The sequence below is a fragment of the Leopardus geoffroyi genome, chromosome D4 (genome assembly GCF_018350155.1).
Source record: "Leopardus geoffroyi isolate Oge1 chromosome D4, O.geoffroyi_Oge1_pat1.0, whole genome shotgun sequence".
NCBI lineage: Eukaryota > Metazoa > Chordata > Mammalia > Carnivora > Felidae > Leopardus > Leopardus geoffroyi.
In genome coordinates, this window is record NC_059342.1 from 69,318,546 (window position 1) to 69,345,516 (window position 26,971).

General features: G+C 41.5%; 1 long non-coding RNA gene across 2 annotated transcripts in view; it reads left to right on the top strand.

Annotated features, from left to right (window-relative positions):
• The first annotated feature begins 4,581 nt into the window (after positions 1-4,581).
• LOC123592819 overlaps positions 4,582-26,971 on the top strand; it is a 39,044-nt gene continuing 16,654 nt past the window's right edge. For both annotated transcript variants that reach the window (XR_006709952.1, XR_006709951.1), the window contains exons 1-2: positions 4,582-4,871; positions 25,477-25,518. This is a non-coding gene — a long non-coding RNA (uncharacterized LOC123592819). The remainder of the gene's footprint in view (positions 4,872-25,476; positions 25,519-26,971) is intronic.

The following is a 26,971-nucleotide window of genomic DNA, read 5'->3' on the forward strand; positions in this document are numbered from 1 at the left end:
CTTTATTTATTTTTGGGACAGAGAGAGACAGAGCATGAACGGGGGAGGGGCAGAGAGAGAGGGAGACACAGAATCGGAAGCAAGGTTGCCTATCTTTATAGGAAGGAAGGAAGGAAGGAAGGAAGGAAGGAAGGAAGGAAGGCAAGCAGGCACAGAGGGAGGGAGGGAGGGAGGAGGGAAAGAAGAGAGGGCAAAAGGGAGAGAAGGAAGGAAAGGACAACCTTTGAATTCCACAGAAATTTCTCATACAAAAGAAAATATACATTGACCGTACAAAAAGAAACTCATATCCCATTTCCTTACTATTTAGTAAAAAATATTTTCTTTTAACCAGAACCAAAGACTTCTTCTCTTTCCATTTGGATATGATTAACTGTCTTTTATTTCAATCAGCAGCTGCCACATGCATCTTGGATAAAGGGTCAACTTCTTCTCCCTAAAGCTAGTTTTTTTTCCATAAAGACAGGTGTCTACTCTAACGTTGGTACCAAGAATAATAGTGAAGATTTCAGCTATGTTTAATAAGGATCCATCAGCAACTATGTGTTTAGTATCCACTGAATACTCAGCACTGTCCTAGGCAATGGAAGATGTACAAAGAATTGAACAAAAAGTTATTCAATATTATTTAGCTCCTGCTCTATGATGACAAAAATGTTCCCATCCTAGATCCTGCTCTTGAGGACCCCAGAAGGGAAATGGACAGATAAGGGGGGAAATTAATATGATGTGACATAGCAATATAAAGGAGTATATGTTATAAAAATAAAAAAAAAGAGAAAGAATTGTCAGGGAAGTAAGGGGGGTGATTATAGAAGATTACATTCAGGAGGTAACTGCTGACTTGTGACTTCTGAAGAATAATTAGGAATGCTCCAGATGAATGACCTGGAAAGGGAAATCACATGACAGCCAATTGGAACCTTCAACATAAAGGCCTTGAACTGTCATCCAACAGAGGGAACATTAGATTGGAGGTATAGGTAAAGGGCCAATGATAAAGGCCACTGAATGTCATGGTGCACATTTTAGACTCACAGAAGAAGCCCCCAAAGGATTTTGAGAACTCTTTCAGGCAGCAATATGAAGGGTAAACTGAAGGGGTCAGGCACTAGAGATAAGATATTATAGGTAAGAAAAGGTCTTTGCCATGGCCTCATAGAATAGAAGAGAGGAAGGGAGAGCAGGGGAAACCATGTCAGGACACTCGACCACAGATAATTTCCCAAGGAGTGGAAATCCTATACAGCAGGTCAGCATTTCATAGCAGAGATCAGGAAATGCCCAAGCCCGGTAACAAACTGCAGTAGGGCGGTTTTAGACACCCACCTCTAGCCCCTGAGCTTTCCTTCCTTAACGAACTGATTCACAATCCTTCAAGTGAAAGAAAGCAGATACTGCTCATAGGTTTTCTCTGGGTCCAATGGATGTACAACTCTCTGACTTGGAAGGAGTATTAGTAGAAATCAGCCTAGGTTGAGTCTCACTGCACAACAAATGCCAAGGTGAGACCTCATGGTCAACAGGACTGTAATATGGCAACTGTCAATTAGAAGGTGACTCTGCAAGGAAATATTGAGAAGCCAGGAACACAGCCTTCTTCTCTCCATGCCCCGAGGCTAAAAGCCAGAGGAAGCTGGACACGGAATGCTTGCTTGATGGGCTTCCTGAGAGGAAAGAGATGGTAAGACCACAGTAGCATCTCAAGACTCTGCTTTGGTGGGAAATCTTCCATTTGATCCACTGCTGGTGGCTACTTTAGTAAATTATGTGTGCCTTTCTGAAAACCACTGGGAAATGCTGAAAAGGAAAAAGTACACAAATCAGGGTTCCAACACCAAAGATGGGAGTAGAGATGTAGCTCTCATGACATGTATACATCCCCTCCTCTTTAATCCCGTTGGTTCTATCAGGTGTCTCCCTAGAGAGTGACCAAGCAGACAATCCTATTCCTAGTTCTGAAAGTGATTGAGGCCTTATAAGACTAAGGTAACCTCACTAACTGTGCTGAATTCTATCCTAAAAGTTCAAAAGGGCATAAGGATAAAGTGGCTTAGTAAACAATGGGGCAAACAAATAATGAGGGTTATAAACCATCATTCTAGGTGATGCACCATAGAATATACTGAGAGCATTGTTAAATTTTTTATTAGACCAGTCTTTGAAAGAGCATGCCTTGTTGTTTTAATTTCAAGTACTATAACTCACATCAATGGATTCTTGTTATACCAGCCCTACTACTCAAAAAAGTTTACAACAATTGACAATTCTTTTACCTGAAGGCCCACAAATTACACTAAAAAGAATCAATAATTTTCCCTAATCATTTATTTTGAATAAGCCATGAATGGAGATGAACGTGGAAGCGAAATATCTTATGAACCTACCAATTTTGATCTGAAGGACAGATTTGTCACCACATCAAAGCACAGTGGGTAATTACCAGGTGGTTGAAATGACAATTAACTCCATCGTTAATAATTATAATTTGACAGACAATAAATCAAGATGGCAGCCATCTGTAAATAAACACCCACAGAGCCAGCTGAATAGTATTGCACAATAGCTTAACCTCATAAAACCAGCAAACTAGTTCTGACTAGCGAGCAAGTAAATCTCCCAAAGACCAGAGAGAAGCAAATTTTTGGGTCACCATGTTCCTACACTTGTCAGCTGGATACAATTGAGGGCCCAGTGTTGTTTTATTTTGTTTTGTTTTGTTTTTATTTGATTTTTTCTAAGACAATTATTGTTATTTTCCACAAAACACTCACTCATTTTAAAATATGGGATTATGACTTTTTGATGCAAATGAAACGATTCTCTCAAATAGCTCTACCCTGGAGCCTAATCTCCTCCCCAGGATACTTAGCCCTGACCACAGAGCAACATCTACAGAGTTTGCTGTTCCCTTTCTTGAAGACCTCTCCTCACTTACCTTCCATTACACTCCCCTACTTTTTCGACTTTTCAGGAGTCCTTCCTGGATTTTGATGATAACAGTGATGTTAGTAACAACAACGACTACTACCTATATTCTTTGTTACTGTCTGCTAACTGATTTCTATGCACGTTATTGGTTAATTCTCTTAACAGCCCTCTGATGTGGAGATCTTTTTTCTAATTACCCTTGAGGATATGGAGGCCAAGAATCATCCAGTCACTTCTCCATGGTCATAAAGCTGGTAAATGGTGGAGCAAAGGTTTTTAACTCGAGTCTGTAATTCCAGAGCCCTTGCTTTCAACTCTGCCACTTCATCTGTACAGTCTTTAATTATTACTATTTTTTTCCAAGTTTTATGTTGGCCTTCTTTTCTTTTCAAATCTCACTCAATATCTTTTCCTTGGTCTGTCTTAGCTACTCCCACACATCTGTGACCTCATTGCTAAGGATTCCAAATCTATCTTTAACCTAGATCTACCTGCTGAGTACCAGCTCCTTGCAGCAACACACTGCTATGGTCCCCACTTGAATTAATTCTTTCATTCAGCGGATATCTATTGAACAACTTGTGGTCAGGCACTATTCGAGGTATAGGGAACAGAGAGGGGAACAGTACAGGAATCAGGGCCATCATGACATATGTACTAGAGATAGATGCAAGAGGGTGGGGGGAGACAAATAATAGATAAAAGCTAATGGTAAATAAGAGTATGATAGATAGTGATATGTGCTAAAGAAAAAATGCAGAAAAGCAACGGATGCACTGGGAAATCAGAGGTAAGAGGGACCTGCCGATTTTAGTAAGGCAGTCAGAGAAGGCCTCACTGAGTAGATGACATTGGAGTGAAGACCTGAGGAGGCGAGGGAGATGATTAGGTGAGCATCTGGGGAGAAGCCGTTCTAGGCAGGGGAATAGTCATTGGAAATGCTAATAGGTAGAAGGATGTCACACATGTCTCAGGAACAGTAAAGAATCCACTAGGGCAGAGAGGTGCCAAAGAGGACGGGAATAGGAGTCTAAATAGCATTAGAGCCAGGAGCTGTGAGGGCTGCATCTTGCAAACCATCACTGTAAATACTTTGGGATTTTGGTCTGAGCAAGATGGGAAGGATATAGAAGCTGTGAACAGTGTAGTCATGACCTGACTTCTTTTTATGAGGACCACTCTGGGGGTGCCTGGGTGGCTCAGTTAAGCATCTGACTCTTGGTTTCAGCTCAAGTCATGATCTCATGGTTGGTGGGTTTCAGCCCCACATTGGGTTATATGCTGACAGTATGGAGCCTGCTTGGGATTCTGTCTCTCTCTCTCTCTCTCTCTGCACCACCCCTGGTTGTCTCTCTGTCTCTCTCTCAAAATAAATAAATAAACTTAAAGTAAAAACCTTAATTTTAAATAAACTTAAAGTAAAAAAAAAAAGAGAGAGAGAGAGGACCACTCTGATTCTGACAGTTTAGGGGACTATTTCAATAATCCCAGGGTGCCTGAGTGGCTTCATTGGTTAAGTGTCCAACTCTTGATTTCAGCTCAGGTTATGATCTCACAGTCATGAGACTGAGCTCTGCATTGGAGTCACAATCAGTGTGGAACCTGCTTAAGATTCTCTCTCTTTCTCTCTCTCTCTCTCTCTCCCTCCCTCCCTCCCTCCCTCCCTCTCCCTCTCCCTCTGCCCCTTCCTCCCTACTCTCTCTGAAAAAAAAATGACAATGTTCAATAATCCCATAAAAGATGATGGTGACTTTGAAGAGAGCGGTAGCCATGAATATGGTAAGAAACGATCAATTGCTGGATATATTTTGAAGAAAAGGAAAACTGAATTTGCTGAAGGATCAAAAATAGGATTTAAGAGAGAGGAATCATGGAGGACTCTAAAGAATAGAGCTGCCATTTGCTAAGAAGGGGAAATTTGCCAGGATACAAATCTGAAGGTAAGACTGGGGACAAGATCAGGAGCTTAATATTAAATATTCCCAAGTGGCTTTTGTACACATGTGTACAAAACAGACCAGATACTTATTGTTTCCAGTTGAAAACTCACACACACACACACAAACACACACACACACACACACACACACACACACACACACACACCATACATTTTTCTTGTATTTTCCTCACCTTCATTAACAACATCACACTATTCCATCCAGGCATTCATGCCAGATATAAGGGCTCTTTTTCACGCTCCCTTTTCCTTCAATCCCACATTGAAGCATCCCTCAATTCATCCCTCTCAGCATTAGACAAGTTCTCATGCCATGAATACACCTTGTTTTTCTGTTTCAGGGCACAAATCCTGCACTCGATCTAGATAATCCACCTAATCATGTACTGCCCTACCTTCCTTGGACAATATCAACTTATTCTTCAAGATACAACTTAAATATCTTTTCTTTGAAGGCTTCCATGAGCCCATCAGCAAAATTACCGGCTCATTCCTCTTACTGAAGTATTACTTATCCATGAAGCCAGTATAACTTTTCCACTTTGGGCATTTGTTGGTATTTGTAGTATAGCATACATGTGGGAGTGACAAGAGATGAGACCAAAAGAGGAGAAAGGATTGAGTTTATGAAGGACCCTGAATGTAATGCTAGGGGATTGTACTTAGTCCTGAAGTTGATTAGGAATAGTGGCATTGTTTGGAGAAGGTAAGGGGCCTGGTTTAATGCGAGTCTTCAAGGATTCACTCCACTGACAATGTGAAGGGTGAGCTAGACAGTAAAGTAAGTCAGGCAAAACTTGATGACTTCCTAAAATAAGGTAGGAATAATGGGGATAGAGACAAAAAAGAGAACTTTTCTGAACTAGACTCCATGCACTGAGGATAATAACATTTATTGAGCCTTGCCACTGAATCAGACACAAATTTAAGAACTCCTCTTGTATTAACTCATTTAATGCTCTTAATCATCTCATGAGGGAGGTAGTATTCCTATCCCTATTTTGCGAAGGAGTTAAACTAAGACATAGATTTACTAAGCTGCCCAAGTCACATAGCTATTAACTAATGGAGGCTGGATATGTATACACTCAGCTGCTCCAGGACCCATGCTCTTCTCCCCTACTCTATACCTCTTACAACATAATGGATTAATATAAAACTATAGTTAGCTGCACAAGAACATTTTATCACCCATATCAATCCAAATTGAATGTCTACTTCAATCTTTTTGCAAAATTACCCTGCCAAAATACACCATTCGTGAGCAGTATATTCTACAATTCATGTTTATATGGATGCTTACCCACTATGTGATGTTTCTCTTAGCCTTTTTTCTCCCTCAGTCAAATGAGGGGAAACATCCAGCATATGGAAGCATTTCCACACTGCAAGTTATACTGAAGGGGAATATTATGCAATTTGCAAACACTGTCAAATGAAATATAAATATGCATTAGAAAAAATGCTACACATAGACAAAAATATCTTTGTATAGAAGATTCATTTAGTCAATCATTTTTTCATTCAACCAACATTAATCAGGCACCAAATTTATGGCAGGGACAGTGGTCAGAAGTGAGAAGAGAGAGGTGAATAAAACTTATGCCTTGTCATGAAGAAACTCGCAGCCTTGTGATTTTTTTTTTTAAATGGCCACAGCTGGATGAAAATATTGCAGTTGATTCTCTGTAACCCTCTTAAAGATAAACAGAGTTCTGTGCTTTGATTCAGATAGAGCCATGGTCTCTAGTTCTACCTCTTAGAAGCTGGACATGCCCCCCCCCCCCCCATCTAATCTGATGAGCCTCCGTTTCCTCAAATGAAAATAAGATACTACCTTCCATGGTGGTTATGAGAATTAGGGATTATGCCCAGTACATAACTCCTAGTTTGAACCAATGAACAGTAAGTGAATGACTACTGTGGCTTTTTATTTTTCAATCACCAGTAAGCTTTCCAAGGGTCCAGCCAAAATTCACAATGAACCAAACATTCCCACCTGTTCCCAAACTAGCAAATAACAACATACAGCAAACAGAAACCTCCCTAGTGACTTCAAGTAGGAAGGAAATGGCCCTACTATCAGGAACTGAATTGACCAAGTTCTTGCAAAAGCAGCCAATGTCTTGTCAACAGCTAACGCACAACAGGAGGAAGGACAAACTTTTTCAGCATTAGCCTATGAATGTGGAATGAAAGTTGCTAAAGAAATGGTGAAGACTCATACAGCAATGCGGGGACCAGCTCCCTAAGCACCAATGCCCCTGTGGAGAGATGAAATCGGAGTCTTCCTAAAGATGTCCAGACAGGTTTTCTTTAAAAAGTGACACTAGGAAAACGGTCAGTTCTTTACTGATAAGGCGACCCCAGTAAACAAGTTTTTAAACAAGTCCCACCCACCTTTCCAGCTATGAGTCAACAGGGGACTCCCAGTAAAAAAGAAATAAATGGTCAGACTGGTTCTCCCACCTCCACAGGGCAGGCATCTCACCGTATAAGGGATAACTAATTGGAGGAAATCAACAAATGCCAAATACGTTCTAAGTGTCAAACATTATGTCAGGCTCTTCTCCTTGGGCAACTTGTTTAATATTCACAACAATTCAAGCAGGTAGGTAAGTAGGAAGCTATTATTTCCATTTTGCTGGAGGAAGACACTGAAATTCAGAGAGGGTAAGTTAGAACTCACGTGAAGCAGTCCAACAGGTTTTTTCCAGAAAAGACCCCAAGATATGACCATTAGTAGGTGGAATTTGGGTCTTGATCTTCCTTACATGAAAACCTCTGTTCATTCAGTTATGCCACTCTGTCTCTCAGAGTAAAATCAGAAATGGGTTGGTATTTCAGATTTGGGGTATATAGAGACCCCAAACAAGTCTCTGCCCTTCTCTATCATGGACCCCCAGCACGCTGACCTCATTGATGAGTACTCCCTGGGCTTGGCAAATGGGCAGCACCAGCAGGAGATTAGAGGGTGCAAGCAGAGAGAGGTCAGGCATTTCTTCTCCTGTTTCTACCCAGCCTTGCTTTCCTGAGTCATGCTGAATTCCAACAGCTATGGGGCCTGTGTCGGTCCACCCCTCTTCCAGGGGTCTAGAGTCCAAGGCCTACCTCCCATCCCTTTCCGCCTGGGGCAGCAAGTCCTTCCTGATGTTGACAACTCCTGGAGTACACCATGCCTTGCGTATTCCCTTAATGGTGCCCATGCCTCATAAATACTCTCTTCACAAAATTATATTCAGCTAAACCCTTGGAGTGTGCCATTAGTCTCCTGCTAAGATTCTAATGATGTATAATGAGTTAAAAACTGTTGTATATTTAATTCTACCACAGTTTAGATTCTCAAATTGGGTCTTTGGGTATCTAGTAAATAGCATCAACTTGTATCTTATGGAAATGAGTCAGCTGAAATCGAAGAGAACACATTTTGTTTGGATATGATGAGCTGGCCGGAGGGACAATACACTCCCCACATGTTATTGGCAAACTCTGTGGTGAATGAAGCTTCCCAGTCACACTTGGAATGTGATGTTTTTCATGAGGCCATGCTACAAAGATGAGATCCAAGGAATATGAAAACACACTTTGCAGACCCTGCCAAGAAGCTCTCTAGAATGTATGCAAAATGGAGCCGAAAGTATTTGTAACTCTGTCATAGAAAGTAAAGCTTCAGTTGGGAAAACTTGACTGAGATCACTTGAGCTCTCCTGTCGCTGGCTTTTGGAAAGGAGGAGTGAGTAATTTGAAAATGAATTGAGAAGCCTTTCAGCCTTAATGACCTTTTTGAAGTTTTCACAGGGCTCCTACACAACAGTAGTTTGTCCAGGAAACACATAAATCAAACAGGCCAAATTGTGGGGCTTGCAGTCATGCCTCAGTGGGTCTGCTCGGTGAAGGTTCAGCCTCTGTTTACACTATAAAAATGAAGTTGAGATTTTAGCTCCTGATCCCCAAAAGTATGCTTCTTGCCCCCACCCCAAAAAGTGCACCAAAAAACAATCACCAGATACTTCTCCTAAAAATTCCCTGCACGATTGTCTCCTTCTCTGCCTTCACCCACAACTAAACACCTGACTTGTGGTTAGTTACATGACGCACAGAAGGTGTTTGTCTTTGCAGAAGTTTGAGAGGACAGTTTTGTGGTTGGGGTTCTTTGGTCTTGCAGCTTTTGGCCTTATTGCAAACACACTACTTCAATTTTTATGCCTTCTTTCCTGAAGAACATTCTATAAGACTATGTTTACTTTTCTAAATCCACCTATGACTTGTTTAGTATCTATCTTCCCTCTCTTCCCCTCCCCCCAACCCCAACGAAGTTTTCCTACATGGACTTTACACCCACAGTACAGTACACAGTAGGTGCTCAAATATTTCCATGAATAGATGTAAGCGTTCCATTAACCTATTTATATTTTTAATCAGTGACCACTGTTGTGTGGGTTAGGGAATAGGGCTATAGCAAGCATGACAAGTTTTAATTGCCCTGAACACAGGAGGTATTCTTCTTTATCCATCTGCTAGCTGTGTGGCTTCAGGAAAGGTAACCCATCTCTCACTTTTCCCTTCCATAGAGCAGGGACATGAGCTCTTGTTTCACTGATCATTGTGGTGATTAAATACTATAAACTCTGTGAGGGGCATGACACAGCGATGGACTCATGAAAGAGGCTTCCTAAAGTCCAGCCCAGGCCATTCCTTCTGAACTGGTACCAGGGACACGCTATGTGAATAGAGTGAAGGATGGAGGAGATTAAGGGAGGTTCCTTATTTGGAAGAAACACGGTTTTAGTTTGACTTAATCTAATTTCATCCTACTCAAAGCTTTGCTGACGTTTCAGACCTTGTACCTAGGCAACTTTCTTCAGGTTTCCCTAGAGGGCAGATAGTATTGTTAAGCAGTTTGCTAATACATGGCTACCAGGAATATTTCAAACGACAAATTTTACATGTTATCCAATTTTTCCATCTCTGAATCCTCCCCTAGCTCTCTAGCAGATGCCAATTGGTCCCCGATAGTTTGAGAAGTCTCTAATTCCACATGCGCTTCCCACATTTGACTTCTTCATCATTTAGAAACACTTCCTGTGTGCCGGGCACAGTGCTATGGACTGAGGTTAGGAAGGAATAAGACATGACCCCTCAGCTAAAGGCGTTCACATTCCAACCAGGAAGACAGACCAACAAATAAAACTCTACAGTGTAATCATGATGACGGGTTGTAGGAAATGTTGAATCCAGGGTCAGGATAGGGGTGAGGCAAGCGAGGCACCTATGGGGCAAAGTTGAAGGAGCCACTCGCTGTCAGGACCCCGGGATATGCAGAGTCAGCACTAATACCACCCTGATAATGGAAGCCTGTTTAACTTTTGCACCCAACGCACGTCCTTAGTACCTTTGCCCTGGCCCTGGGAGAAACACAGCAGAAAGATGCAACACCTCTCTACAGAGTCTAGGAAGTTTCCTGGAGCAGATGACTTTGAACTCAAGCCTCTGAGAAGGGAAGGAGTTGGCCAGGCAGAGAAAGGTAAGGGTGGGGAAGGATGTGAGGGCATCCTTGGCAGACCGTCAGCCAAGTGCACACCTGTAGAGGTGAGAGAGAGCATTGCTCACGGGTGCACCTTCAAGTAGACTGACACGGACGGCTCGCTGCAGGGTGGAGGTGACAGTGCGGAGAGGGGTGGCAGGACAGGGACTGACTAGGAATGGGTCGAGGGCCAGTTCATAGAGAGAAACAGGGTGTATATTTGGGAGGAGTGAATAATTTATCATTGAAGTGGGACACTTTTGGGGGTGAAAGGAGGTGCTATCTCTACTTGTCAGAGCGGCGAGAGCAAAGTAGGATATGTCTGTGTACTGTGCATCCACAGGCCATGGCAGGCTGATGCCTCCCGACTCCGTCCTCAGGCAGGCTTTCCCACCCCCACCACGTGTTGCACACACATCACTCTTCCGTATCTAGCGCAGACCTGGGAGAAACAGAGGAGGTCAGACAAATGGCTTGTGACTAGGAGTCCAGTAAAACTCCCTCGTAAATGTGAGTTTTAGAACTGTGTTGAGGCCAGTATCACACCTTGTATGTAAAGACCATGTGGCCAGCTTGGCAAAGATCTTTCTACTCTTTAACAAGTGTGTACTTGCAAACATGAATATGTTATCTGAGTTTTGCTTTTCAAGTGGGAAAAGGACTGTGGTATTTTTGTGTATGGTAGTGAACAGGCCAGAAATTTAAAGAGTTTATCCCACCAAGCATGATGCCAGTCTGCCAGCTCACATCCCTATTACCCTCCAGGGGGTTCTAGTGATTTCTGAGTAAGCTCTGCTGAGGCATGGCTGGGGCATGCAATGCGATTCTGGATTTGAGTGAGGTTCCGATGCACTGACTGGAAGAAAATTGTGAAAGAGAATACTCATTTACTTAATGGCATTGAAGACAAATGAGGTCTTTTGAAACACATTGTCCCTCGAGGGGCGCCTGGGTGGCGCAGTCGGTTAAGCGTCCGACTTCAGCCAGGTCACGATCTCGCGGTCCGTGAGTTCGAGCCCCGCGTCGGGCTCTGGGCGATGGCTCAGAGCCTGGAGCCTGTTTCCAATTCTGTGTCTCCCTCTCTCTCTGCCCCTCCCCCGTTCATGCTCTCTCTCTGTCCCAAAAATAAATAAACGTTGAAAAAAAAAAAAATTAAAAAAAAAAAAAAAAAAAAAAACTTTAAAAGAAACACATTGTCCCTCGTCATCATAACACTGTGATATAGTTATGATTCTATTTCACTTTTTATTATTAAGTATAGAAAAGTAGAGAGAAAAAGTGCAATAAACACCTATATATCACCTGGACTTATATAGCAATAACATTTCACTACATTTTAGTTCATATGTGTATGCACATGTATGTACACATACACAATTTCCAAAGTAAAACACAGATATCAGGATATTTCTCCCTTAAATACTTGGCTTTGCATTTCTAAATGATGAGAACAAGTTCCTTCAAATACCTAATAAAATTAACGGAAAAAAACCACACTAACTCTGTAACATCATCTACTACAATTTTCATACCCAAATTTTCCCAATTACATTCCAAATTTTCCGAGTTGTACCTTCAAGCGTGTCCCAATCAAAGACAATGTATTGCATTTAGTTATTATGCCCCTTCTCTTAAATCTTTTGAAAATACAGAACAATCCCCATTTCCTTGGCCCATTGAAGAAGCCAGGCTAGTTGTTACGTAGAATGTCCACTTTCAGGACTTATTGTTCTCTTGCTGTGTTGTTTCCTCATGATGTCTATTCTTTTTGTCCTATTGACATTCCTAGGTCCTATTCCTTCTAGTAAGCTGGAAGTTGCATCTATAGGTTTAGTTATATTCTAGTTAAAAGTCTGTGGCAAGAATACATCATAGGTGAGTCTCTTTACTTCATATTAAATCACACTAGGAAGCACACTTAACCCAATTTACCATAAAGATATTAGTGATACCAACATCAATTTAACTGACCCTACTTAGGGAGGAGAACTCTAAAGTTAGGGAGATTACTAATGTACCTAACATAATGCAATTAGTAAGAGATTGAGGTGGAATTCAATGTGTTACCTGCCCAAGCAAGTCAGAGAGGGAGGGGCTGAGGGACAGATTCTCAAAATATCGTAAGCAGACAACTAGGACTATATGACAGGGCCCAGATGCAAGACTACAAGAAATGCTCATGGAAAGAGAACTGTCTTCAATGGCAGTGGGTGGGAATAAGACGATGAGTTGTGACCAGCTCAACATATGAGCTGATAAATGCTTAGTGGGAAACTTTCTTTTGAAAGCTTATATTACAGTCAGTTAGGCATTAAAGTAAACTTTTTAATGCTCTCTTACAAACAGACTTGTGTTACAGTGTTTGAGAGAAGGCAGTCAGAGATATGTGTAAGGAGCTCAATGAGCTGATCTGGCACATAATAGGCAGTTAATAGCTATTTGTTCATTGAATGAACCTATTTGTGTCCAGTGTTTAGCACTCATTCTGCCTCAACCCTGACAGCTAATCAATCCCAAGGCCACTGATGCTTGTTCTTCAGTATCTCCTGATTCCATGCACTCTTCCACATCATTCCTCCAAATGCCTTACGGTGAGCCACCATCTCTCCTGAAAATACTGCAGCAACCTCCCAATTGGTCTACTCTCTTCCACACGTACCCCTTTCCAATCCATTTGCCACACTGCTGCCAAAATAATTTTAACATTGTGAGTTGGATCGAAAAGAGGTTTAAACCCTCTCAGTAGTTTACACTCAGAGTAAGACTCAAGAGTCTTGCCTTGTCTGACAAGGCTCTGCATGATGTATCCCATCTACTTCTCCAGGCTCCTCTCTTTCTCCATTGTTCTACCTCCATTTGTCTTGCCTTCTTCCTTGAACACATCCATCTCTCTCCTACTTCCGAGCCTATCCACATGCTGTTCCTCTTGTCTGGTATCCTCTGCCTCCTACTCTGCTTTATAGCACAGACATCCTGACTATTTCACCTTGAATAGCACTTTTTCCAGGGTGCTTTCTTGGACTTTCAGATTGGGTTAGATCTCCCTATTACAGTCTTCATTTAATGCCTTCCTTTTAATTTGTAGGTCTAATCAAGTTTGTGATTAAATTACTGCTTACATATAATTGTATGCATGTTTGTACGTATGTCTTTCTAACTAACCTGTTAAGTGCCTATCTATAAGGAACCACCTATAATCCCCAGCACTCTGTAGAGATCTAGCACAAGGTAGGTGCTTAATAAAAAATAGCTCAAAGTATGAATGAAGAATGAATGAATGAATTAAGTTAGTGTTTCATGCTTCTACTCACATATCATTTCTAAGACTGGTTAGTGGTTTTGGTCCTCAGTCCTCCATACAGTGTGAGCTTTGCAAACCCTCCTTTATCGATCAGGATTCTACAACATTAGGGTCTTGGGTGCCCTAACATTTGGGCCGTAAACATACTGCAGAGCAGAACATTCCTTCTTCATTTATGTCAACTACCAGGGGGCAGGTGTAATAGTAAAGGATAGAGCAAGAGCCAGGAAAGCCCAAAGGCAATAACTCTACAGATTTGCTGTAGGGGAAGTGGGAAGTGGAGATAACAGAGGAGACTTCCTAAATAAGCAGACTCCTGACCTAGGTAGTACAACTCTTTATGAGTTGGCCAGAGGAATAAGAATAGAGAGGGTGGGCATTCTAGACAGATGGAACAGCATATGCAAAGGCATGGAGAAAGGCGAGAATATAGCACTTTCAGGGCACTGCAAGTAGCTTAGTGTGGCTAAAGAGTGAGCACTGAGACCAGAAGCTAGGAAGGTACATGAGATGTGAGTCTTCTAGCCATATAAGGGAGCTTAAACTTTATGCAAAATATAATGGAAAGCCAATGAAGGAGATATGGCAAGGAGTGAAATGAGTAGATACGAATTTTTAAGCAATTGCACAAACCATGTCTCAAACGAAGAAGAAAGACACACACTCCAAATTCAATTTGGTAAGTGTATTGAATTCGATTTGATAATTCTTGACTTTGTCAGGACATGTGTTTTTGTGCTTCTTTTTCTACTTGCCAAATCAAACATGCCTATAGCACTGTGTAGAAGTAGCATAATCTGCTACTTAACCCTTTCCTTCTCTAGTGCAGACAAGATTGAATTAATGCATTGCCTAATTACTTACATATGAGGCAGGGTCCCCCTTAAGTTGTCCCAGATAGTTGGGTTCTGCTGCTGGTTTTGTAGTTTTTATTTATTTAACCAGAGCTAGAAACATGGAAAACAACAGACTCTGAGCACGTGGATGGGTTTCCTTGCAGGAGTCTGAGCTGGCAGTTATTTTAATTAGCAACACATTTTATAAGGGCAGAATCAGAAATGGAAACATGTCAAGGCCTCTTTAGCTATTACGTTTGGCAGACTCACATGAGTGTGCCTGGGCATGGTAATCAGCTCCTGACTACCTTCCATCTCTCCCAAGGGAAACACGTGAACGTATGGAACTCTCCCCGTGCACAGGGCACCCCCTTGGGTGTCGGAGGACTTATCGATGTCACATACCAAATGCAGAGGACGCGGGAGTCCTCTCGGAGGTAGTTCTGGGAAATAAAGTCTTCTCAATTTAGGCCTTAGGTCATTCCTCTTTCATCTACCTCCAAGCCAGTTTCTCTGTTCTATTCCCTTTCAAGAAACAACCCTTCTAGATATGCATCCCAATTTACTACATTTATCTCTCTAAAATCTACTTTGCAGTTGACAAATGATTTCCTCTTCTTATTGCCACAGTGGTTTCCCAGAATCCTGGGGGGTGTATGTGTGTGAACCTACCTTCTAAAAATTACTGGCACCTATGTATACTGTTCTAATATGAAGGTCTCCTCAATGAATGAAGCTGACAGGGCATCATCTCTATTCCCTCATCCATTCATTGAATAGTCACTCAACTTCTTTCTGTGCCAGACATATGCTGAGTGTGGGGCATAGGAAGAAATAGGTCTGTGAATTTGAGAAAGTTTCAATTTAATGGGGAAAAGTGACCCACAGACTGGGTTAAAACAAAGTGGTTAGGGTGGTGATAGACATATACACAAGGTTCTCCAGTTTGCAAGTGTCAGAAACCAATCTGAAGCAGCTTGATGAAGACTGAGAATTTGCAGGCAGGCGAAAAAATATTCCATTAAATTCAAAGTCATATTTTGGGAGCAGACTGAAGGACTTTAGACACAGCCTCTCTCATGCTATCACTCTTTCTTTGTGTCTCCTTTATTCTTCTCTCCCTGCTGACTAGCTTTCTCTGCCTCACTCAAGCTCCTAACAATTCTTTGCGCAAATTCAAACAAATATCCCAGACTGAAATTAATCTCTTAGTTACAATTCAAACATTTCAGGGCAGAGAATCTGATGGGATTAAGCATCCATCCCTGGTCTCATCAGCTGTGGCCAGGTGGTGAATTGTCAGCTACAACCGGTAAGTGGCAGTCACTCCATGCAAACACAAATCAATATTCTGAAACTCAACATGTGCAGCCTCAAATTTGTTCTCAAGAAGACCAAAAATTATTTTCCTATTCCATGTTGTTTTTCTCTACAATAAGACATTAACATCAATAGATACCTTTCATGTGATTAGCTAGTTTAGTCACATTTCTTGGGAGAATACAAAGAATCCACGGGAGTCAGTTTTAAACTTTTAAAAGAGAAATAGCCGAGGGAGGAGAGAGAGGAAAGAGATCCTTTCATTCTAAAAAACACAATGCACCAAAATTTCTAAAATATCTGATGAAACACCGTTTTGCGCTATGTTCAGTTTTTAGGCCAAAGATGCCAAAATTGTGGCTTATCCAATGAGGACAGCTTAGCACCAATTGGCAGAAGTCCATAAAAGGAACTATCTGGTTAGAATGTACTGGAATCTTACTCCTGTAACTTGTAGATTCAAACAAGCCCTTGTTCTGCCCCATAAACCCCTCCTGAAAGCTATAAGGCCTTTTCAAGGCCATTGACTTAAGACCGTAAATTATTGTTTGTAAATATAATCTCTCCCTTCGCAGTCCAACAACACCTAAATTATTAAGACCTGTCACAGTGCCTCTGGAACCAATGAATTAAAAGCACTTGTCAATCCATTTTGGAGCAGACTGGGTCAAAACAAAAGAGAACAACCTTGACTTTGGGGCGCATAGCCTCCAGTTTAATATCTGTTGCTTTGGTATTAAAAAGTACTTTTAAAAGTATATAACTGCTTTTGCTTTGAGATGCTGGCAGCCACAGTCAGAACTGTAGCAGATGATCTGAGTCTTCCCAGGAGGTGGCTGCAGTAAAAAGCAGAGTTGGTACTGGCCACAAATCTCACTGGCATATTGGGTGGCGTCTACCTTCGTTCATTGTCAAGCATTCATTCGACCAGCACTTGGTTCCTATTGAGCCCTGCCTGTGAGGTTCTGTGGGGAATCCAAGGACAGGCAAACCACAGTTAGTAAACACACATCACTTCCAGTCTAAAATGAGGGATAGCTAAACAGCAGAGCAGAGTGTACTAAGCAAGGTACAAGGCACTTGGAAGGGAGTGTAGTGGGTAAGGACCCTGGACCTGCCATTCCTAGCAATGTGACCCTGCTCAAGTTTTTACTGTCATTTAACATTAGTGTTTTCTTTTTTTAAGTTTGTTATTATTTTTACTTGACAGAGAGAGAGAGAGAGAGAGAGAGAGAGAGAGAGAGAGAGAGAGAGAACATGCATGAAAATAGGGGAGGAGCAGAGGGAGAGGGAAGGAAAGAATTTCAGGTAGGTTCCATGCCCAGTGCAGAGCCTGACACGGGGCTCAATGCAGGGCTCAGTCTCATGACCGTGAGATCATGACCGGAGCCAAAATCAAGAGTGGGTCGCTTAACCAACCGAGCTACCCAGGCTCCCCAAACGTTAGTATTTTCATCTGCAAAATGAGGATAATAAGAATATTCACCTTACGGGGTTGTGGTGTATATAAAGTTAGCAAAGATGGAAAAAGAACATGATTGTTGTATGGAAGAAATATTATTTATCCTAGGCCTTAAGGGATGCTTTCTATATTGGAAAAATAATGTAAATGATATACCATTATTATACATATTAGCTACACAAAATCTGGAAAATTTAGTAAGTGTTAAGAAAAGAAAAATAAACTCCAATTCTCATTTCTAGAGATGACTACTGTGGCAATTTTGGTAAACCTCCGTCTGGCCTTCTTTCTTCTCATATGTTATTACATCTAACAAATAGATTATATAGTTAAATTTCCTATAGTTTAGAGTCACATAAACTAGTTTTTCTCTTTCTAATTTTCTAGTGCTTTTTATTTTGGAGAGCCTGCTCCATTCTACAACTTATACACTTTATTTTAATTTATACTGTATTACAGTATCCTCAGCTAGGGCTTCCTGAACTCCCTTGTACAACTCAAGGATAACAGGACAAGATGAAGTAATAGATGACAAATTAAGTAAGCTTTTCTTGGAAAAATAAAAAAGGAAAAGATCTATATTAAAACAGATGAAATAAAGTTGCTCACTCATTCACCCAATTTCTGTGGACACACTATGTGCTGTTGTATACATACTATGTGCTGCAGTGCTTGGCTCTGAGGATTCTGCAACTGCACTAGACCCTGTTCTTGTCCCAAAGAGAAACGCCCTCTCAGTGGACTCAGTCTGACCAAAGTCAGCTAGAAATCACTATTAAACTGTATGCCAATGGGAAAGGAAAGGAAACCAATGCATATTGAGCTTCTATTCTACATGCTGTAGTGAAATACCACCTACCTCTCATGGTGGCCCATTTCACAAGTGAGGAGACTGAGGTCAGAAAGGAGATGTGACTTGCTCTAAGTAACGGGGCAGGTGAACTAGACCTGCAACCAGCTGGTGTCGTGGACGCAGTTGCACAGGACCTGCTGCTCAAAAAGCCCCAATTGTCGCCATCTTGAAACGATCATTTTAAGTCATATTTTATTACAATTTTTATGAATAATTCATCTTTTAATAATTTTATCTCTGAATTTGAGTTTATAAGTGAAGCCTCATAGGACAATGGCACACGTTCTAGGAACTTAGAGCCCCCAACTCAGGGTACACTCTCCTCTCCCACCACTTCCCTGCCTGTCTGGATGGGTTCTAGGCCTCCTAATCCCTGATTCTGACCCTCAGCTGCCCAACCTTTCCCTCCCTGCCTACTACACTAGGCCTTCCACCCAGGACAGCAGCTGGGTCTTACTGGCAGAAAGAGATCTGTCTTCTGCCCTTGCCCTCTACCCCAGTAAAGGCCTGTGGCCATGGGGACAGTTAATGTCAAGCATCTCTAGATGGGGCAAGGCAGTGGTTATTCTTGCCATGGGCTGGCAGTGCCACATTCCGTCCAGCAAGCAACTCAGTGGGGCCCCCTTACTCAGTCCCATCCAGTTACTGACAATGTCCCTGCACAGAGACTGCAGTCCCTTAGGGGCTGCCCATCAGCCACTGGGACCATGATCCTATGGGGAGGGGAGACTGGGGCATCACATTTTCTCTTTCCACGGGCTTTGCCAACTATGAAGTGGCTCTGCCAGGAATCCAAACCAGAATGACCTTAAAGCCTTTGTTCCCTATAATGTCCCACAAAGTTAGGGATCATGTGAAACAGAGTGTGAGGTCAGAGGGCTTGAGCCAGCCACACGCCAGAAGTCCAGATGGGAACTTGTCAGCCCGCTGCAGCACCTCTGGGACTCCCCACCAGCTTCCAGGGAGAACATCCATCATCCTTTTGATCATGCATGTGCTGTCTCCCTCCTTTTCTCTCTCTTCCTGTGGGGCAGTTCCTTTGCTTTACTGTACAGAAGCAACTCTATCTACATGGCACTTCAGAGAAATCTTGCCAGTGGTAACAGGTGGGTGGAGTTGGGTGGAGACAGACCTGAGAGATCCTGGAAAGGCACAAATGCACAGTAGGAAGGAACTGAACCAGGAAGGAGGCAAGGGAAACAGAGATAAGGGGGAGAATGTTCTGGTTTTCACAGAGTTGAGTGTTTTCCCAGGACGTGGAACTTGCAGTGCTAAAGCAGGATTGCCCGTGGCAAATTCGGTTGGTCACTCTAGAGGGTCATCATAGAAACAGTGGCAACTAACAGGGCCAGTGTTTTACAGGTGCCAGAGCTGTTTCCCTTCTGTGATCAGATCTCATTCTGGCAACCACTGTGGGAGGAAGGCAGACTCGGTCACCCTCCCATTTATGAAAAAAACTCAGAGAATACAAATGACTTAGCCTGAAAAACTTAGTAAGTACTGGAACAAGACTGCAAACCCCTACCAGTTAACAAAACAGAAATAATGGAATCTGATAATGGATATAATGTTCAGAGGAAGAAAGAGAAGAGATGGGTTTTTGAGTTGACTGAAAGCTAGATACTTCCTTGAAAAGAAATTAAGAGGAAAGAATCATTTGGGTTGGAGTATATCAAGCTCTGAATCTGCTGAGTGACACAGAATTTCTTAGTGGTCCAACGTCTTAAAAATGCTCCACCAAAATCATGTTTGCCTAATCAGTCAATCTGTCTTGGATACTGCAAAGCTCTGCGACACGCCTTGGCAATGGATTTCTGCTTCTACTTGGGAAATATTCTGGGTCACCTTCCTGACAAGATAAGCGTAAGAACTGGCAGTAAACTACTGTGACTGTACAGTGAGCAGGAAGTAAGCAATATGCAACTAATTCTCTTAAAGGACCCGAGTATGGGAACCACAGAAGAAGCCCAGAAGTGAGGGGGTGTGGCGGCAGAAGTTGGGATTCTCTCTTTAGGATGTTTTTCACTTACATTTTTTTTTTTCATTTTACCATTACCCATCTCGTTTCTTTCTTTCTTTTTTTTTTTTTTTTGAAGTTTATTTATTTATTTTCAGAGAGAGAGCATGAGTTGGGTAGGAACAGGGAGAGAGGGAGAGAGAATTCTAAGCAAGCTCCGCACTGTCAGCACAGAGCCCAACACAGGGCTCAAACTTACAAACCGTGAGATAATAACCTAAGCCAAAATCAAGCGTTGGACACTTAACCAACTAAGCCACCCAGATGCCCCCCCCCATTTTATTTTCGTTTAATTTATTTCTTTGACAATCGATTTGCAGAAGCCATGCTACATTGAGAGACTGCAAAGTCACAGTCCTGCCATTGAGAAGCTCATTTATCTGTCACTGGGGTGGACAGCCTGTGACCAGTGCTATAATACAGATCTGTCCCTGTTTTGGTGGACAGAAGAATATTATTCTCCAGAAGAATAATACAAATGAAGCCTTGAAGAATGAGTAAAGACAAAAATACATCAGGTAAAAAGGTGTAGAAAAGTGCAATTCATTTCCTTCTTCATTTACTCAACTAAGATTTATTTAGCATCTATGGTGCGCCTGGCCCTCTTCTAAGTGATATTTCTCGGGATGCACGGCTCAGGGATTGTGCTCAAGCCTATCTTACTCCAATTTTCACCATACTGAGACTCCTCCAGAGAGGATCATGACCTTCTGGAAAAGGGCAGGGGCTCTAGGTGGAAGACAGGGGTTAGGTCCAAAGATAAATTTCCCTATAGTCCTCTACTTCAAGCTTACCTCAGGGTAGACATAGGTACACAGAGAATTTAGGGAACAAGTACAACAAATGTAGAAGCTACCAATCCCTAAGCACATACCACATGCCCAGCACTGGGCTACATCACATTTTAAACTCATTCTAACTTTGCTCCTTATGCCAAAATGCAAACTCAGAGAGACTATTAAATACCTTACCCAAGGCCACACAGCCAATAAGTAAGAAAGTCCAGTGTCTTTCTGACTCATATGCTGTGCTCTTACCCCAGCACTGGACTTTCCCTAAAGCATGTAACACGTGGCTGCCTATTTAACTGAAATTCTCAACCCTTCATAACTTACATTCCACCAATTGCTCTACTTTTATAATTATCATTACTCCTTCTGCTACAAAAATTAGTGACTAGCAAACAGGAATTTTTATGACAATCATATTTCACAACAGAACTACAACTGGGCTTTTCTAGGCTCTTCTAATACGGAAGAGCTAGATGAAATTAACTGCGTGAGCTTTAAGACCTCTCCTACTCTTAAAATGAGATTCCCTGAAAACTCCTAAATAGAGCTCGTAATTAACCTTGTTGAATTTCACTAGTGAGGAACACTTTTGAAATTTCCCCTCCCCACTCTCCCTGCTTTTTTGTTTGTTTTTTTGTTTTGTTTTTTACTTGTTTGTTTGTTTTACTGTGCCTTTGTTGAATTCTCCCAAAATGCCAGTTGAGGTTAGCAAAGTTGTGCAAGACCTCACATTATCAATCTAGGCTATTCAAAGCATATGCTAGTACTGACTGCTTTGTGGATATTATTCCTCTTGGTTACAATTTATGACAACCAAATAGAGCTTTTGCTACAAACAAAGTTGCAATTACAAATTAAAAAAAGAAAAGTATCTGGGCAACACACAGAGAAAGGCTGTATCTCTGAAATTGACTCTTGGTTTTTGGAAGGCGCAGTGGGGCAGGGAGAGGGGGAGGACAGAGGATTATGCCTCCTGAATTCAGAGATTCCATCCAGAGAGCAGCCCAGCCTCACTTCTGTGGCCGAGAACTTCGACTCCAGCTTCCATCTGGTTTCCATAAGGCAAGGGAACTTGGCGAATGGCTGGCCACGTAACTGTAGCACGTGCACATCCTGACCACGAGTACCAGTAAAAGGAGCCAAAGGGAATGAAGAAATTTCCCTCAGTTCCTCTGCACAGTCTAGGGCAGGAAAAGTTGCTTTCGAGAGAAATAGAGTGCTCTTCTGCCCTGCTGGGCAGGTTCACAAAGAACTAACTGCTGCACTGAATCAAAAATGCCCAGACCTAATGATGGGGTGTTACCAATTATTCTAGAAATGTCAAGTAAATGATTTAATACCACTGCTGCAATTAATTCTATACAGTTTGCACACAGGAAGCGGGATCTAAGGGAAAGAGCCTATACGTGCATCCAAATGGATATGACCGTTCTGTTAATGTGGAGCCTTGAACAGATTACTTAAACAGCCTGAAAAGTATGCAGAGTGTCCTTAACTTGTAAGATTTTTACTGATGATTTATATAAAACATCTTGTACACAGGGCATGCTTAATAAATGGTTAATTAATTAAGGTTGAGGTGATGCTTTCTTCTAAGACTTATAATGATTAAAACATGCTTACATGCTTTATGAAAAAGGTACATCTAGCCCAAGGATACTCCATCAATCTTTTTTATTAACACACCTTTGTTGTTTTTAATTTATACAATATGCAGTGCTTTAATTCAAAGAATCATGGAAAAGGCAGTTTGAAAGGCATGTCCAATTCCTTCACCTTACAGATGAAGGCACCAAGGATGTTACTTACAGCAGAAAAAAGGCCAAATGATCCCCAAAACAGATAGCAAGTCAGTGGTAGATCCAGGGCCACCCCCGTGTCCTGACTCTCAGTCAGACTCTCAGTCTCAGTTTTCCTGTTTACTATTCTACTTGATCTCATAAATCTTTCTGAGGCTACAATAATTTCACTTGTCCCTCATAAAGACGCATCATAAAATTACAGATCTGGGATAGGTCTGAAAAGTTCCTACAGCACTGTTTATAGCAGTGAGGTAGTCTGAATGATGGTTCCCAAAGATGCCTCATCCCTGGAACCACTGAATGTTACCTTCGATTTTTAAAAAAGGGACTCTGCACATGTGATTAAGTTAAAGATCTTGGGAGAGGGAGAGTATTCTGAATCATCCCAGTGGGCCTGATGTAATCACAATAGTCCTCATCATAGGGAGGCTAGAGGAGTCAGGGGCAGAGGGAAGACCATGTGATAACAGAAGCAGTAACTGTACTGATGCACTCGGGAGATGGAGGAAGGAAGGGGCCATAAGGCAAGGAATATGGACAGCTTCTCAAAACCGGAAAAGGGAAGGAAAAAGATTCTTCTCTAGGAGCCTGAGAAACTTAACAGAAGACCATGGGGGAGGGGATGGGGGGGAGTTACAGAGAGGGAGGGAGGCAAACCATAAGAGACTCTTAAATACTGAGAACAAACTGAGGGTTGATGGGGGGTGGGAGGGAGGGGAAAGTGGGTGATGGGCATTGAGGAGGGCACCTGTTGGGACGAGCACTGGGTGTTGTATGGAAACCAATTTGACAATAAATTATATATCTATGAACTTCCAAAAGGAACCAGCTCCATCAATACCTTGACTTTAGCCCAGTGAAACTGATTTTGAATTTATGGTTTCTAGAACTGTCAGGGAATAAATTTGTGTTGTTGTAAGTCAGTCAGTTTGTGGCAATTTGTTACTGCAGCAATAAAAAACTAACACAACACATAACATAGTATACAGAAATGTTGGCAGTCAAAATATCCAACAATCAGGAATTAAATAAATAAATTATAAAATACAATGCAGCCTTTTAAAAAGTATTGGTTCCTATTTATTGAAATAGGAAAATGTGTATAATTTTAAATAAAAAAGCAGTTTATGACACCACACATAGACTATGACTCCATTTTTAAAGAGAAAATAAGACTGGAGGTATATATTCCAAATTATTTACAGTGATTATCATTGATGGTGGAACTTTTCTATGTACTTTATGTAGTTTTCTGCATTCTGCAAATATGATGCAGCAAACGTGTTAATTTTATAATTAGAAAAAAGAGGTTCTTTTCTTAAAAACACAAGTCTATTTTTCCTTGATCCTTTCATTTTATAAAACAGGAAACATATATGTAAAGCAGACAAGTTGCTGACTCAGAGAAGGGATAGCTAGACCAAAGTTCTCAGTTTAGATCTGGAAGCTTATCCTTAACTTATAAAAGGCATAAGAAGCCCAACTTGACTCATTCCTATGAAAGCTCATAGAGATGACACACATTTCCTTCTCTGCCTTCAATTCCCTTCTACAGACTGTCCTTTAGTAATTAAGAGGAGTTAATAAGTGCTTCCTCCTCTGGTCAAGCCATGAAGAGTGCTACAGAGCATAATTACATGGAGCGTTTTGCAGACTTGCACAGAATCTCCCAGGGTGGATGTCATACCAAAGGATTCCACTCAGAGAAAAACTGAAATGTAAAGAGACTGATATTCTAGACCATTGTGATATTCTCATAAGCCGTGAGACTGAGGTGCTTACCGGTTCTTTACTACTCATTTCTACTCTGCTCTTACGAGTTCTTTGACTCTTCTTGCTTTTTCTCATATCTCTTTCCTCAGAGCATGGGATATTCCTTAATCAATCATCCCTGGATCATGGGATATTCCTTAACCAATCATCCTTGGATCTTTCTTGCTGTTTCCTGTCTAAGTCAGTCTGGAACATTCCTGAGTTCCTACAAAACTCCAAAGAGTGTACAGAGTTCTGGGGTTGCAACGGTTAATAAAACAGAGTCCTTGCCTTCAACTCACTTCCAATCTGGTGGCACAGCTAAGCACATGCAAAAGAAGTAAATCTCTTATACGGAAAGTTAATACTAGAGACTGTCAGGTTCAGGCAGCACAAAGGAGAGATTAGAGCTCAGTGTAATTCCAATAGAAGAGGAATGATTTCACAGAGGGGACCTCTGCTATTTATTTATGTGTCTCTTTGCTCTGCGATTCGTTCCTCACTCTCTTCCCTACTCTGCATTTTATCACCACCGGAGGGTTGATCCCTGAAAACTACATTTCCCAGGCTCCTTTGCCAACTAGCTAGATTCAGTCAGTGAGAGACTCAGGCAGGAGACTGGAGGAAGGCAGAAGGCCAAGTATTTCTGTGTCTCTCTATGCTTTAGGTAGCATCAATGGCTGTGGCTGAATCTCTGTCATGCTTCAGCATCCACTGGATGGCCCCCACTCCTTATCTCTAGGACCACCTCCTTCTGCTGTTCCTCCAGCCCTGGCGATAGCAGTGCAGCAGCTTCCCGTGGTGGCTCATCTCATAATTGTCTCGCCATCCTCTGTTGGGCTTTTCAGCTCTGCCAGCAGGTTTTTGACTCATTCCCCAGGTTAAATATCCTGCATTTAACTACCAGCTGTGGTTTCTGTTTTACAGACTGGACACTCAGGGGTTGAAGAGCCAGAAGATTCTTAATAGGTAAAAAAAAATAATAATAAATTAATAAATTTAAAAATGAAGAAATTAATGAATAAATAATCTAAGTAGAGATGACAGCATGGCCACAGTCCAAAGTGGAAAAAAAGTGACCAGGGCAATCAATGGAGCTGTGTCTCAGAAGTCATTAGAGAATATACTGGAGAGTTGATTGGCAATCTAGGGAGAATCAGATCACAGAGGCCCTTGAGTTCACAAATTGAGGAATATGGATTTTACTCCACATCGCTGGACAATTGTTGAAGATGCTGAACACAGTAGGATGACCAGACTTATTCTTTAGGAAGTTCAACCTGTAAGTGGCAAGAGATTCAACTAAGCAATGTTAAGGAGAGCCCAATGCAGGGCAATAGCAGTGCAAACAGCAAGGAGAGGGTGCATTTGAGCAGAGCCAGTTTAATTTGGCAAAAGGAAAGGGAAGTGTTAGGGGTGTCTGGGAAATGATGAGCGTGAGTGACTGAGTGGCCATACCAGTGACCAGGAGGAAACTGCAGAGGTGAGCCTGATCTGTGCTAATACGACAGGAAAAGCACTGCTTTGAAAACATGGACTTGAAACTCACAGTAGAGATACCTCTGGGAGAATTTTTTTTTTTAAACCCCTTTTGGTGTAGGCACCATGGGGTGGTACAGAGTACATAGATTTGGAATGAGGCTTTGTGATTTTTCTTTATTAAGTAAACTACCCGCAAAGCGGGGCTTGAACTTATGACTCCAAGATCAAGAGTCACATGCTTTACTGCCTGGTCCAGAGTACCCCCGGAGGAGATTATTTGAAAAGGCATTCTCACTCACTGACAAATCAGTTTGCGGGAATGAAGGAAATATTTAGAAGATTTATGTTGACAAGAAGCACTCACCTTGATTAAATTAATGTAATTTTTAATGTTGTTATTTAATTATTAATGCTAAATTCATAAGTAGATGGCATTTTCATGCCACAATGACTGTTCTGTTAACTTATTTTTATTAGTATTACAGGCAAAATACAAACTGCTTTCATGACCTATATTTCAAATACTAGAATGAAATCATCAGTTTTTAGTGATGATAAAAAGGAAGCTCAGCTGATCTTTTCCCTAAAGGTGACAGGGCTTTTGTCCTCTTCCTGTATTCCAGACCAATAATAGCTTATGTGTCAAAATAATTAGCTTATATGTACATGTGTGTACTCTTCTAACTTCTTCATTTGTCTTTCCAAACCCAGAGAATGTCTACTACATAAACAACTTCCAAATGTCATTATATGAGTAAGCACTCTAATTAGAAATTAAGTGCCAATAATTTGCCCTATTAAAAACTTAGCTTTTAAAAAAGGAATGATTTATTTCCCTATTATACCACTTGAATATTATCCTAAAACCAAAGAACTATTTTTTTCTAAGATTTGTCAAAATCAGAGTACTTTAAAAACAAACTCCCATCTAGTAATACGA